Source organism: Haemaphysalis longicornis, unplaced genomic scaffold (genome assembly GCF_048455015.1).
Source record: "Haemaphysalis longicornis isolate Haplotype H1 unplaced genomic scaffold, Haemaphysalis longicornis Haplotype H1 scaffold_8, whole genome shotgun sequence".
Lineage (NCBI taxonomy): Eukaryota > Metazoa > Arthropoda > Arachnida > Ixodida > Ixodidae > Haemaphysalis > Haemaphysalis longicornis.
In genome coordinates this window covers 169,768,900-169,783,538 of record NW_027526445.1, presented here as the reverse complement: position 1 = coordinate 169,783,538, position 14,639 = coordinate 169,768,900, and the positions used below count along the sequence as shown (strand labels likewise).

The 14,639-nt window shown below is 46.6% G+C and overlaps 1 long non-coding RNA gene across 1 annotated transcript; it reads right to left on the bottom strand.

Annotated features, from left to right (window-relative positions):
• Window positions 1-425: 425 nt before the first annotated feature.
• On the bottom strand, window positions 426-1,292 carry LOC144149251 (uncharacterized). Its single transcript, XR_013318244.1, has 2 exons — window positions 1,099-1,292; window positions 426-658 (listed from the first exon to the last, which is right to left on the bottom strand). It is a non-coding gene; the product is annotated as an uncharacterized LOC144149251 (long non-coding RNA).
• Window positions 1,293-14,639: the final 13,347 nt, after the last annotated feature.

Below are 14,639 nucleotides of genomic sequence, written 5' to 3'. Positions count from 1 at the left end.
CAGGAGGACTTGCACAGAAAGGGCTCTTTCAACGGGTTGCCCTGTGTTTTTAACGCCCTTGTGTGTCTCCTTGGTGTCTCGGTCCTAATTTTTGTGGAGCGGTGTCAAACCTTCCCAGTCGTGTACAAACTCTCTCAATCCACGATTGCGCCTAATCTTGTGCTTACATTTCATTTATTCAGAACTTACTCTTATTCTGAATCCCTCCTCCACAATAAGTCCCCTCCTCGTCGGTCAGATCCTCGAAAGTAATTTTTGCAAATGAAGGCATTGTGGTATCCTCTACTTGGTTGAGTCGAGGAAACACATGATGTGTACTTGGAAGAGGGACTCAGAATACGGGGATGAAAGCACACTAGCTGGTGTAAGGATCTTTTGAATCCAGGCATGCACTTTTTTTATGAGATAAGAGTGACCATGTTGAATAAATTTTTCACTGATTCACGCTTTATTGATTATTCTGAAAACTGGCGTGTAGACAGCGCTCAGTACGGATTGTACAGGCAAAAGTGGGTCTTGTTGCAGTCGCGCATACAGCAGATTTCTCCTTGGCCGCATACCAAGGTGTCGCATGACTTTCCGTCGTCCTGGTACTTCGAGCAGTCCTCGTTGTTCCTAAGGACGACGCAGCTGGTCTCCTCGATCGTTTCCGCGGCGGCTGTAGGCAATAATACAAGAGGAGTAGTTGTGGTGTATTGCTAGATATTAAAACGACTGAAACTGCTAGGACTCCTGATAGAAGTGTGTGAGGTTGTACCAAACGCCAAGAAAAACTTTCTCAAAGCTTTGTAATAAGGTATATTCTTAAATTGGCACGTAGCCCAAATGTTGGAATCCATGTCATGCGAAGGTTAGGGTAATTATTTGTTGAAGAATGGTGATGGTTGCACTTACCTTAACCCTGGTGCTCATTATAACAATTGGCGAGTTTTCTACACACTTGGTTTGCTTCTCATCGCTACGGTTAAATCAATCGCACACACTACTAAACACTACATTACGATTCTGGGCTTTAGTAAGCGCAAAAAAAGATTCATGAGCGTCACATGCCTGTTGTAGTTAATATGAACCCCCTAAAAATCGAAAAAGAATGCTCACCTATGTCACAGCCCAAATTAACGGCCACGTATGCAAGGAAGCCAAACGCTGCAATGGTGAACAGGCCTCCGGGTTTCATAGCTGGTATTCAAAGGGCACTCTTGCGACGAGAGGAAATTCAAACGAAAGGATATTATGTGCGTTCGCTCCAAGGGGTAATGTGGTGTGCAGATGTCTGTCGCTTTTATAACGAAATCAGAGACACCACTACTACGCTATATGGCTGCTTTAGACATCGCTGTGACCCTGCCACGCGCTGTCCTGGACGTAAATCTTCTCCAGGACAGGTCGTGGTGTTAGTGGCGGCCATACGGTTGGCACACCATTTCCTCCTGCGTGCCGACTGTTCTGCTTGAAAGCATCAGGCGTGCGGGGACAAAAAACTTGTTGAGGGCCGTAAAACGAGCCAGTACGCTTGTCGCTCCGTTGCAACCTCGAGTGCAACACAGCCTTCCTGCGCCGTTGATGTCATATGCGCAGTAAGGCCATCCAGTGTGATGCTCGCTTAAAGCGCGTTTCATTGTTTTTAGGGCGCCACCTGAGCGTTAGATAAGGCTGGCTCGGAATAGGCGACAACCTTGCGGTCATGAGAAGCAAGTTGGCGGGCAGAAACTTTATCGGAGCGGATGATGCTGTTCTGGCGCTGCTTTGGTGCCCACGCGATTCGACTCGGAGCCGCTGCTAACGCTCCCCAACCGTTGGGCGGATATGATTTACTGCTTAGTTTTCCCCGAAAATATGTCGAGGAAACAGCCATGAATGCTAGTATTTGCCGTGTTTTCGTCGCTCATAAAACAGAAAATGGGGCGCCCCAAACTATGCTTTTACTTCTGACATGTTTTAAGGACTACCTTGCAACCGAGCTTGACACGTCTTAAAAACTTTAATAAGTACTGCTTGCTGTTCCCAGTAACCTACCACTGCGCTTTTTGCTTCTGGTGTGAAAGGACTTGCGTCCTATCAGCCAAGATTTCGCGAATGCAAGATGGGGAAGACGTACTGGCGCCAACGAGCACGGGTATACGTCAGCCTGGCCTTTGGCATAATGTTGCAATTTTCGGCTAACACCGTGAATTGGTACCGGAATCTTGACGTACATACAATGAGTGACGTTGCTTGCAAGGCTTCTTAAACTTTACTTTAGGGGTTCCAAGCGTTACGCCTAAATGGCTGTCTAACTACACTGTAAAAACAATCCGTAATTTAACGGACAAATTACGGACCAGATGCCCTTACTAAAACGGAGCTGTGCTTCGTTTGATGCAGAATACTTGATGCAGAATACTTGATGACGTTTGATGCAGAAATTCGGAATACTACTGTGATGCCAGACGAACCAGACTACGGCGGAGGATGCGCACCGAACAACTTTTTTGGGTAGTCGTTTCAACGTAATTGCATGCTGCGCATTAGGATGGTAGCCAGACCCAGTGGGACCACTCGGGGCGCGTTATGTCTATGCTGGCGCATACCCGACAGTTGATGCTACATATAAAGCCAAAATAACGTAACCTATAGAGGAGCACGTACCCACGCTAGGGTACTGAACAGAGCTCTAAAGGCTTTGCACATTTGATGCCCAAAGCAATGTAAGGACTTCACAACCAATTACTTTGAGCGCTGGGAAGGTCAACCACGGGAAGTCTGTGGCAGCACTATAAATACTGCGCATGTGATCTTAATCCTACCAGAGTGTTCTGTGGCCACAGAAGCATTACCGCTGTGTGGGGAGTGGACACGATTTAGAGGCACTAATGCATGCAGGATTTCGCGGAACGCAGTGTCTAGAGTGCCGTCCGACGGCACTCTATCTGATTGCTGCAGGCATGGCTAGAGTTCCGCCGGACGATATTCGAATGTTTAATACTAGGCTAGCACCGGCCAAAGCGGCCCTCGTTGTATTGTAGAGCATTTGTCTCAGCAACTAAATCAAAAAGACGGTTGTTCGTGACGGGATGTTGTATCGGTTGCTTTGTTTTACTTAAATTTTACTGTAATTTTTGCGCCATAGGTTATTTATGCTATTTAAACGGTTTTTTGTGGGCGTTAGAGTGTGTTAGGTTTTGTTCAGATTAAGTTGCCTAGCTTTACGTTATTTAGAGCGATGTAGTACCTGGTGTGGCAATTTCGATAAACGAGTTTGTCGGACGTCGATACAGTGGAGTGATTATAATACCGTCGGGTGAAAGTCCATACACGACCATCGCCTAATATCCTGTGGTTGACGCAGCGACACCCTCTGTTATTTTAACAACCATGACTAACAGCTCTGATGGCAGACTATTTCTTTTGGGCCCCTATTCATTGTCCTAAATCTTTACCTTCGTCTAGTTCACCAAAAAAGGGGAGGGGTGTGAGATGGACAGGCCAGAGGAACAGCTGTGCGTAAAGCGCGATGAAGTAAATAAACACTTTTCCACAGCGAATATGACCCGCATCAAATATTTTATTCACTAGAAAAGTGGTAGTGCGCTGTAGGAGATATTGATCACAGGTCGCCCAGCATTAGGGTAAGCACTTCAGAGTTGAGATCACAGCAAGAAATGAGGTTTTCAGCTGCCAGTGCGGATAGCAAATCTCGCCACCAGTCAAAAACTGTCCTTCAAACTCCAAGATGTGCCGCGGGGTCATGAAGGTATACGGAGTAAGGCAGTAAATAAATTCATTAAACGCGCGCCTTATTTCGACATGCGTGTCATGAAATGCAGAGAGTATTTCCAACACCATCCGGGTCTTGCCTCGCGGTGACTTTTCCTGCGCCTCCACAATTGACGTCAGCTGGCAGACAGCTCCACCGGGGCCGTCCACGATGTGGAGAGAAGCGCCAAGAAGTTTGGGGAGGTGGCGTAGGGTTGAGAAAACGATGGTGTTGCCGCTGAGGCCCCACACGCGCAAGCGTTCGAGCTTCTTCCAGGCTCGCAGCACGAAAAGCGATTCGTCCTGAAGCTTGCTTACGTCGATGTGGACGGGCCGCAGCGTCTTCCTGAAGCTCAACATCAGCTGGGTGAATAACTTTGTGTGCATGACCAGACCGGAAACTTCTAAAGGCTCGAGTGGGGGTGGCGTGCGGAATTGCCGGTTTGGAAACCATTCTTCACAACCGTGGATCGCGCGCAACGACATGAGTCGCAGCAAGCCCAGAAGAGCCTGCGCCATGCTGACGTCACTTTCGCTTTGCACTTTCGTGATTGCGAGCGTTGAGAGGCCCGGGCAGCTCGCTCGAACTTTAAACCCGGCCGTGGAGATCCCGCTCACCGGTAAATGAGGAAGGTGGACCAGCTCCTTGATACAGGTCCAGCTTTCGCTGCGAGAAATCTTCTGCAAGTTAAGCTCGAGACGTTCGAGTGGAGGGCAGCTCGAACAGATTTGGTGCAAAACGTCGTCGTGACTCTGCAGATGATCGAAATTCACGAGCGCGTTGAGAGGACGAACAGTTTCTACCCTGGGCATGTCAGTCGCGGCGAGCCTTCGCCGGCCACACAACACGATTGTTGTGCAGTACTCACAATGTACAAGAATTGCCGGCATGGCCCGGTGCGAATGGCCACTACCGGGTATAACCAGGTGCTCCAAGACTCAAAATCCAGTTGATGACGAAGGTAAAATGTCCCAGTCGATGACTTCCGTGGTAATTTGCAGGCTCGGCAACCTGGTGGCGCGCTCGAGGGTTTTCCTCACTCGCTGAGGGTGGGCCGCAAGTGGGTCAATGCAAAACATGGCGAACAAGGACGGTTCCAAAGCCAGCTGTATCCATCGCTGGGAAATCCGGATAAATTCTTGAAGGATTTCCTGAGTTAGGTATGAAAATGTCATGACAACCACCTCCGGAGGCAAGTCGTCCAAATTCATGGCGAATCTTAACAAGGTGCGCTACCTTCATGCGTGCACGTTCCTTTTCTTCCTCTGCGTCTTTTGACAGTGACAACGCCTGTCACACGATATGGAGCTTGTGTTAATGGCACTGACGATGGAGTTGTTTGTTTGTCTTTTGCCAACTACGATCATAACAAAGTGTGCGGAAATTGGTGAAACACCTTGCGAATATCACATAGGGCCGTATTTTCGCTTTTGCAGATGAGTGATCCCATTCACAATGCGGAGAAGTTTGACATGGTGCGCCGTATAATGACGTGCTTAGAACGTCTTACATCCCCTTCGACCCAAATTAAATGTCATTATGTTTTTTGTACCCATTGGTGTTGGAAATATCTATCGCTGGTGCAAAGAACAAAGCCAGGAAACGCCAGAAAAAGAAGTGTACTGGAAAGCTGCAGAAGCTCTTTGTCTGACTCCGATGCTGACCGCGTAGTCCGTAGGCAAGAAAAATGTCAGAAAAAATTTAGAAGTCATGAGCCATTCACTTCTGTCAATGTGGATGATCAGCGAAGTTTTTATCACAACATGCAGACGTGGCACAGAATTTACAAGGGGAGGCGCATTACAGCTGTTTTCCACTAGGCAATGCGATAAAGTTGGCATTGCCGCAAGCCGTTTTGTACACATGCAGAGCAAAAATGCATGGAAGCCTAGCCTATGTCTGTGCGGCCCTCTGGATACGCCTTCCTGCAGGTTAAGTAGTATCCGTAAAAGCAAAGCGTTGGGGACAAATTCGGAGGGTGTTGCACGGTCGGACGCACGTCCTGAGCTACTTTCATGACGAAAACGCGCTCCATTGTACAAAAACGTACGCGTTTTCCTTACACACGCGTACACACACGATGGCAATCGATGACGACGAAGACGACGGCGAGGATAATGATTATGACAATGATGCTTTTGTGGTTCTAGAAACTATAGCACTCATCTCTTCTGGGGGACGGGTTCAGAAGAGGCGGAAGGCTGATTACTACACGGAGGGACGAATTAACGAATTTTGGATCCAGGAATGGACTTGAGCAGCGCGGGACCGGAGCGGTTGAAGGTCAATTGTTGGGGAGACCTTCATCCTGCAATGAAACAAGTGGTCTCAATATGGTGATAATAACTAAATGTAAAGTTTTTTAGAAAGGTCGGCCTTCGCTTTTGAAAGAATCTTCAGTCAAACACGATTTATTTTAGGTAACCCCATGTAATGCCTCTGCCCGGGGGTATTTAGTGGTATGTAAATAAATACATAAACAAAAATAAACAAATAAGTAAACAGGGGCGTATCCTTTTCGAACTTAGAACATAGAGGAGTAAGTAAGGTTTTTGTTTAGGGAATATGTAAGGTTTTTTTTCGGAAAGAGCAATACGTGGCATTCTACACACTCCTTCAAGCGCCTTTTCTCAGGATGCAATCAGCATTGTTATAAAATCGTTCGATGAATCGTTTACCCCTCCTCTTACGAACAGGAAAAAACTAGCGATAGTAACACATGTCAGTAACAGGTTACAAGGAGAAAAGAAACAAGGCGAATTGGGAATTAAGTAACGACGAGCCTCGAACACAGGTTATAGCTACAGATAGAACCCTTCGCGCTTTGAATCATTCCAGCTAGTTTTTTGGGGGGGAGGGAGCGGGGGAGGGTAGGAGGGTTTAGAGCCATGACTTGTCTAATCGGGAAAAAACCGAGGAACAGGGGCTTTACGACCTGCGTGTTCTGGCTCATTGAGCAAGGGGCATTCTGCTTCTGGCGCTGTGCAGTTGGGACGCAGGATGGCAAGCTGCGTTCCAAGGGCGGTTTGGCGGGCCCTGCGGCGCACTGTGCCCGGTGTTTTTTTAAAAAACACTGCAAACCAGTATTACGAAGTTATTATGCCTCATTTGCCATCCGTAACAACTGTTTGCAACGCCATTTTTCACCACGCAGAAGTAAAAGCCGTCAATGCAAGCTGCAGCAATACCGCGACCCTTTGATGAGTCTGGAGTTGCTGACCGAGGGTATTCCCTTGGCCGCATACGAGATGAACCATCGGTGGGCCGTGACGTTCAAGAACACCGAGGCAGCTACGAAGCTGGTTGCCACCTGAGATGTTTAAGTGAAGAGGAGGATGTGCCTTATCGCTTACCCGCATAGCCAGGACGTACGCCTAAAGCTGCACTGGGTGCTCCCCACTGTCCTCAATGAAGAAGTGGATGGCGCCCTGGCGCTTTTCGGCAATGTCACTGAAGTTGCCTGTGACCACTGGCGTGTGCCGGGTGCACCTCGCTGCTCTGACGACAGGTCTGTTCAGCCTAGGACTGAATACCTAAGTGAACATTGACGACATCCCGCACCAGCTGCGCGACGCTGGTGAACAGGCCCTTCTTGTGGTGCCCGGACGTGTACCGCTTGGTTTGCGCTACCACCGGAGTTGCCGCAATCGGATATTTTGCCGCGTACCACGCTGTGGGAATCGTCGGCCTTTCGGCTACAGCGAGAGCGAGCGCGTCCGCACGTACGCGCACATTGGTGGACCAGGGAACGACGACCACAAGGGCGACTATGTAATGCATGACGAAAACGCAGAGAACGTTATTAAGGGAAGACAACGCTTGTAAAGAGGTAGTGCCCCGTGAACCTGCAGCCGCCCCTCACACCAAGCAGTACTCGAGCCATCGCAGCGGAAACGCCCACCGAGGTTCCAGAAACCCATGTCAGCCTCCCGTGCCGGCCGGTGCGAGGGAAGGCGTTAAACCACTTCTGAGTTATGGTAGCGAAAGCAAAACTGGCGATCTCGAAATGCCAAGTGGGTGCCCCGGTTCAGTAAAATGAACAAGAGATACCATGTAGTGAAAACAAGAAAACCACCGAGTCGAGGGGCGACGAACCGCCAGCAAGAACTCCGGCTCACACCCGCCGAGCGACGGTGAACGAAGCCCACCGTCAACGTGTAGCGGCCCGAAGAGCCACCGGAACTTCAATGTGACGCGCCGGTATCGGCTATGCACCATGAATGATGCATTTCAAAGTTTCTTGTGCGGTGCAGTGCAAGAGAAGCCATCTTTAGATAGTGATGAGCACCTAAGTCGGACAGGGAAACGCATAACGAATGAAATTAACGAGGTGGCGCCACTGGAACACAGGGGTCGTGGAGCTGTATTTTGTACTCTGCTTTAGGCGCGCAATAACTTTACGTAATGATTTACTGCGATACATTATACCTTCAACCAGCCCGGGAAAGTTTTCTGCCCATGTCAGCGGAATCTTCCAGGCTACTACTGGCTACATAAACAAACATCCGAGGCCACTGGCTACAGCCCTCACTACACTCTCCACTCTCCACATCTTACACTCTCCACTGTATACACCACTTTTTACGCAAACTACTGGCACCGCAAAGGATCGAACCTAGACCTGCATAGAGAAGAGGAGCGAGACCCCGCCGTCTTGCCGACTAAGCTACACACGTTGATTGAGAGGAGGCAGACGCTGGTTTGGATTCAGCGTTTTGGGAGAAGAGACAGAATGTTGGTTTATTTGGAGAGAAACGAAATTCAACGCAGCCTATAACTGCCTCTCGCTTGGCACCAGAATCAAGACTGTGGCTAGGAGGAGGACAGGCAGAAAAGAAAATACGCAGAAAAAGAGACAGAAAGAGGGTATAAAATGACGGTTCACAAGCCGCGCAGAGTGGACAGCACTGGCTGCATCTTAGCCGTTCTGAGAGTCCTGTGTCCTTGAAAAATTCCAGGAGGGCACGGAACACTTTTCCGCGATTTTCAGGGGTTACATTCTTCGAACAACCGGTTTAAAGGGGTGCGCGAAGGCAGTCCCAGTTTCGCATACGACAATAGAGGAAAGAATACTCCATGAATAAGACGCTCTAAGCGCTGTTCGAGTCTGCTAATGTTGTGGACACCCGCACAGTGCACACGCGGGTGTCTCTATTGCAGGACAGTGTTGCATATTTTATTGCAGACGCATTTTAATCACTCCCTTGACCTAGTTGGAAAACATATCCCGCAGCAAATTTAATAATATGCGGAGACTTTCACTACCCCGATATTGACTGGTATTATCAATACAATGGAACCACTCGGGAGTCCCGCCAATTCCTAGCTACACTCCAAAATTTTCAATTAATGAAAATAATAACCGAGGAAACGAGAAAGACCACTCACACCGCCAACATTCTTGACGTGATCCTCATGTCCGACCCAGGCTGTATCCATGCAGTACATTCCCTAAAAGCAATTGGTGATTATAAAGTTACCTTGGCATTTTTCTAATCATCATTCCAGACACAAAACCCCAAGAGGAAGCAAATAAACTATGAAAGATTTACTGCTGAAATCAAAGAATTCTAACCTTTTTTTGAGAGAGGTTTGTGCTACCGCACAGTTGAACAAAACTGGAGGCTGTTTTTGGATAAAATGGAAGAATTAACTGACAAATGTGTTTCAACGCTGACTATTTAAAGCAAACAGCCAGTGCCAGGGTTCTCTAAATCAATTAAAAAAGAAATAAGTAGAAAACAAAAGATCATTTAAGAAAGCAAAGGCGTAAAAGGATCAGCCCAGGTTGCAAGCATACCAAAGTGCTGTAAAAATATTTTTTCAAAAACCATTCGCGCTACCAAGAAAAACTTTTTTGAGATAACACTAAGAAATATGTTAAAAAATCACCCCAAGCAGTTTTGGAAGGCCGTTAACCAATCTCCTCCAACCACGATAAGGCTCTATGACGACAAGAGTGATGAACAAACCGATAGTGACCCTGCTATCACACTGAACAAGGCCTTTTTCAGTATTCACGACAGAAACAGATATGAACCCCTCCCTCTCCTCACCACCAGTAATTTCAGAACCAATGCCCTCAATTTTAATCACGCCCTGAGGAATTCTTAACATAATGAAGAAGATGAAACTGTCGTGCGCCATCGGACCAGACGAAATAAACTCCAAAATCCTGAAAAATGTTAAGGTTCCTGTCAGTGCCATTCTTGCTTTGCTCTTCCCTCAATCATTATCGTCAAGCTGTATTCCCAATAAATGAAGACTAGGGAAGATTGTTCCTACTATTAAAAGTGGCAACAGATCATCACCGTTGATGTACCGACCCATCTCAATAACATCCGTTGCGGCAAAAATAATGGAACCCAAAATTGTTGCGCATGGCACAAATCACGTCGAGCGCAATAACATATTCCATCTCACAGCATGAGTTTCGTAAAGAACTATCCTGCGAAACAACTCTTGCCACCTTCACCCATGATTTACACGTTAATCTCGAAAGCTATATGCAAACAGATGTAATTTAACTCGATTTCGGAAAAGCATTCGGCAATGTGCCTCATCCCCGCCTAATGTACAAACTATTGCTGCTAAATATAAATTCGTTTGCATTTCACAAGATAGAAAACTTGCTCAGAACAAGAAAGTAATTCGTCGTAGTAAATGCCACACAATCTAACACAACCGCTGTTCTTTCCGGCGTGCTACAAGGAACGGTACTTGGCCCGCTTCTGTTTCTGATTTATATTAACGATCTGCCTTCCGACATTACTAAGAACATACGTCTCTTTGCAGATGATTATGGGCTGTACACCAAAATTACTTGTAACCATGACCAACTTAGCTTACAATCGGACCTAATCCCTATTAAAACTGGCGTAACAGTGAGCGAATGTCACTAAAGATTTCCAAGTGGAATTATTGTCATTTTTACGACGCGTGAGTCCGTAAACTTTTAATTACAATCTGGCAGGCTACTCTTTGCAATCACCAAAGTCTTATGTTCACATCACGAATGATCTCTCCTACACCGTCCAGGTAAAGAAGTTGATCACCAGCGCTAGTAGATCGCCTGGGTATCTGCATCGTACAATGAAACTTGCTCCTTTTCACTTAAAACTACTTGCCTATAAAACCCTAATCGCCCAAAATTATAGTACGCCGCCGCCATATGGGATGCGCATCAGGAGTACCTAACCGATAACATAGAAGCAATTAAAGACCGCGCTGTTAGATTCACTTTCTCGTACTACTCATCATTTACTAGTGTCACAGAGCTGAAATCACGCGTAGGCCTTCCTCCCCTCACCCATCGCCGGGAGCTTGCGAGGCTGGCATTATTTCACCGGTTTCATCATTCGTTGTCACGGAACACTCATGTCATGCCGAAACCGCATGTATCAAGCCGAAGCAATAATGAACTACAAGTAATATACCCTCGCCCCCGTACTAACACATTTGCGCAGTCATTTTTTATTCGCACTGCGAAGGAATGGAGCAATCTTCCTGATCACATGGTCCAAATAAGAAACTTTGACTAGTTCAAGTCGTCGCTTACAGCGCCCGGGATTGTGTGATTTATTGGTGCCGTTTCTTTGTTTGATGCCCTTTGATTTTATTATTGTTATTTCAAGTTTTTTTCTTCATTGTTTTTTATCTTATTTGTTGTTTTGCCTTAGCGCTGGTGTATTGCGTATTGATATTATTTTCGTCTTCCCGCTGAATACATTTGGCCAGTGCAAGAATGTTTCTCGGACTCATATAAATAGTGCTGCTATCTAATTCCCTAACGTGTTACGCCCCCTAATAGGACTGAATGAAAACCATGTTCTGTTTACTGCAAAATTTCTTGTCCATTTTCGCGAACCGACGCTTGTGCGTATTTTTTTATCATGAAGCTCATGTCACCCTTTTGTGCTTGTACCCAGTGTATGTTTTTTACTACCTCTCTTGTAATGCCTCCACTCCAGAGGCCCTTGAAGTATTAAAACAAACAAATACGTGGGCAGGGCTACACCCCGCGATTGAAAAAAAAAATGAAATGACGATGTATACATGTATTCAGACATCAGTAGAGTTACATGGGCAGGGCTACACCCTGCGGTTAAAAAAAAACGAAATGACGATGTATACATGTATTCAGACATCCGTAGAATAAGTTAAATTCCTACAGAGGGACACTGATATGACCATACAAGGCGCTAAAAATACCCATATGCATGTTCTTGAGAAGAGTTAAAGACAGCAATAAAAATGGCTATATCTAAACCATTGATCCGGCAATCAATTGAGCTAAAGACCCCAAAGAATTACAACAAAAATAGCTCACGACAGCCATAGAACGGGCAGTATAATAAGCTAAACACACCAACAAGATTCTCCACACAGATAGCTAAAGACAGCTATATAGCTAACTCTAGAAGAAGCTAAGAACCCATAAGAATGTCGACACGAATATCTAAAGACCGAAATAGAAATGGCAACCTACAGTTGAGACAAATAGGTAAAGCCAACCATAAAAATAATTCTACATTGCCGACCATACAATATTTCTGATGGGCTTCAAACATGACTATCATCACCTTGGAGAAACTTGGTATTTCTGCGTTGGTTTATGAGTAAGTGTCCCAGTCAAGCATAGGAAGCTTAGGTGTAAGAAGCTGTGGCTTTAACGGATTGCTATTCAGTGGGACAGCATTAAACCCCTCATTGGTGTAAAATGTGCCAGCCGAAGTCGGCGTGACCAAACGATTGCTCTAAGAATGGCCGTCAGGGAAAACCCAATAAAAGGAAAGAAAAGAAGATTTTGTAAATATAGTTCTAGAAATTGAACTGGGGCGCTGCAGAATAGAAATCTCATACGAATTCTCGAAGCATTGCCGACCCTTGACATAAGCTAACGAAATGTTGACTAGGTTAATCCGCAGTACTTCCAAAATAGAAACGGGCAGTATATACATGTTTGAGGCCTACTAGAGCAATCTTACCATCCTAGTTGAAGAAGTACCACATCACGTTTATGCGAAAAGCGAAATGTAGGGCTTATAGAGGCGAAGAAAAAGAAAGCCAAACAGAAAAAGGAAAGAATCTCCCTCTATCGAAACGCACCATATGCCAAAGAGGAAGAATAAAACCAAAGAGAAGACAACAAAATAATGGGAAAAGTGGCAGCGGAGTAGTAATAGCAGGACATCATTGCCCAAAAACTGGAGTCTTGCAGGAGTAATTGGAGTTCGCTGATTACTCTAGTAACAAAGCATGTTAAGGAAAATAGCTTAGATGTGGTGTTAACAAACGAGATTGGAATAGGCTCTCAGCGGTAATAACACGGAGAAAAAAACGACACAATGAAAATCGGTGACGACGGCCATAAGAGGACAAAGCTTCAACCTTTGATGCGATTCTGCTGTCTGCAATGCGATTGACTCCGAAGCGTCTACGTCATGGGCATCTGTGAAGAGTGGCCGCCCATGGGAGTACACTTCCCAACTTAGCAGGCCTTCTAAGCAACCGTCGCATGTTCCCTCCCCTCCACTCTGCGCTTCCCCGTCGCGAACAAGTAAACATTCGGACTGCACGAACACATGCACTTTACAAGCCCACTGGGCACAATCTATTCCAACTCAATAGAGACACCCTGACCCACTCTGTCCCCACTGCCTTATTCCCCCTACACAGGACCACATTCTGTGGGAGTGCCCTTACAACCCTACACAACCACAAAATTACACCGGAGAGCGGCTAGCTGTTGAGGAGAGTCTCCAAGATCAAAGGGAACTGGCGGCCCACATCATCAGGTCCCTCAGAGGCTGCCTGGACTAAGGCGGCTGATCCGTCCCTACCCCAACATGAACAATAAAGTTTCTATATATCTATCTACTAGAAGCATCTGCATAGGAAGACAAAAAAGATCACACAGTGCGCAGCAATTTTAAGCCCCTTCGCCTAATGACAGACTGTGCAAGCGCGAAGCTATCTTCCACCGCAAACCGAGTCGAATCAAAGTGCAATCTGATGAGGCATTTGTTCGTTCATTGATAATGATGATGCCCTTGAAGTGTGTTGGCGCGTACCAACTTGAGGAGATTCGCCAGGAATAAATGTGGTGAGTTCACCTGAGCTTTATGTGGTTTTGGGGAAAGCCACTGTGTAATTTAAATTACATGAGTGCGTTTTGGGCGTAACGATTCAGATTTTGGACCTTGAAGAAATTGGCTGCCCACTAGAGAACGCTTCGCATTTTAACCATCCTTTACTTCAATCACGACCATCATTATCGTCTGCGAAAGTAGGCTCTCCTGCAGTGCATTTTGGAGTGACCTTAACACCATCAATGAGGAAAATAAAGCTTTGTTCAAATCGCAAGCGCTATAACTGCAGCTCCAGCCACTACGAGCAGGTACCACCGGAACTGCTGCAACGCGGACTTTGCACGTGATACATTTATCCCACCATTCAGGAAGAGATAGATGGAACAGAAAATTGGCATTAGCACAGCACAAATAACATTACGCGATAAGGATGGCATGTCATTAAATAAGTGCGGTCTGCTTCAATTCCTGGCATCGGTAATCTTAACTGTTTTCCTAAATTTTTTGCTTTCTAATTAATGAAAGGCTTGCTTTCCCCTTTCTATCTGCTTTTGAGGTGCGAGCTGCTGCTGTTGTTCCCTGACGAAATGCACTGCCGAGACCCCGTTGCTGCCTCCGCCCCCCCCCCCAAATGGTGAGGAGGAGCGTGAGGGCACCCGACAGCCGCATGGCTTACGAGACGGCCCGGTAGCATCCTTCTCCGCCGCTGCCCTCGCTGCCACCTCCGCGGTGCTTCTGCGTTTGTTGCTGGTGGCCGAAGGCAGTACGGGCCACGAACACAAAAATGGCACGTGAAAAAGGCCAGGAAAATG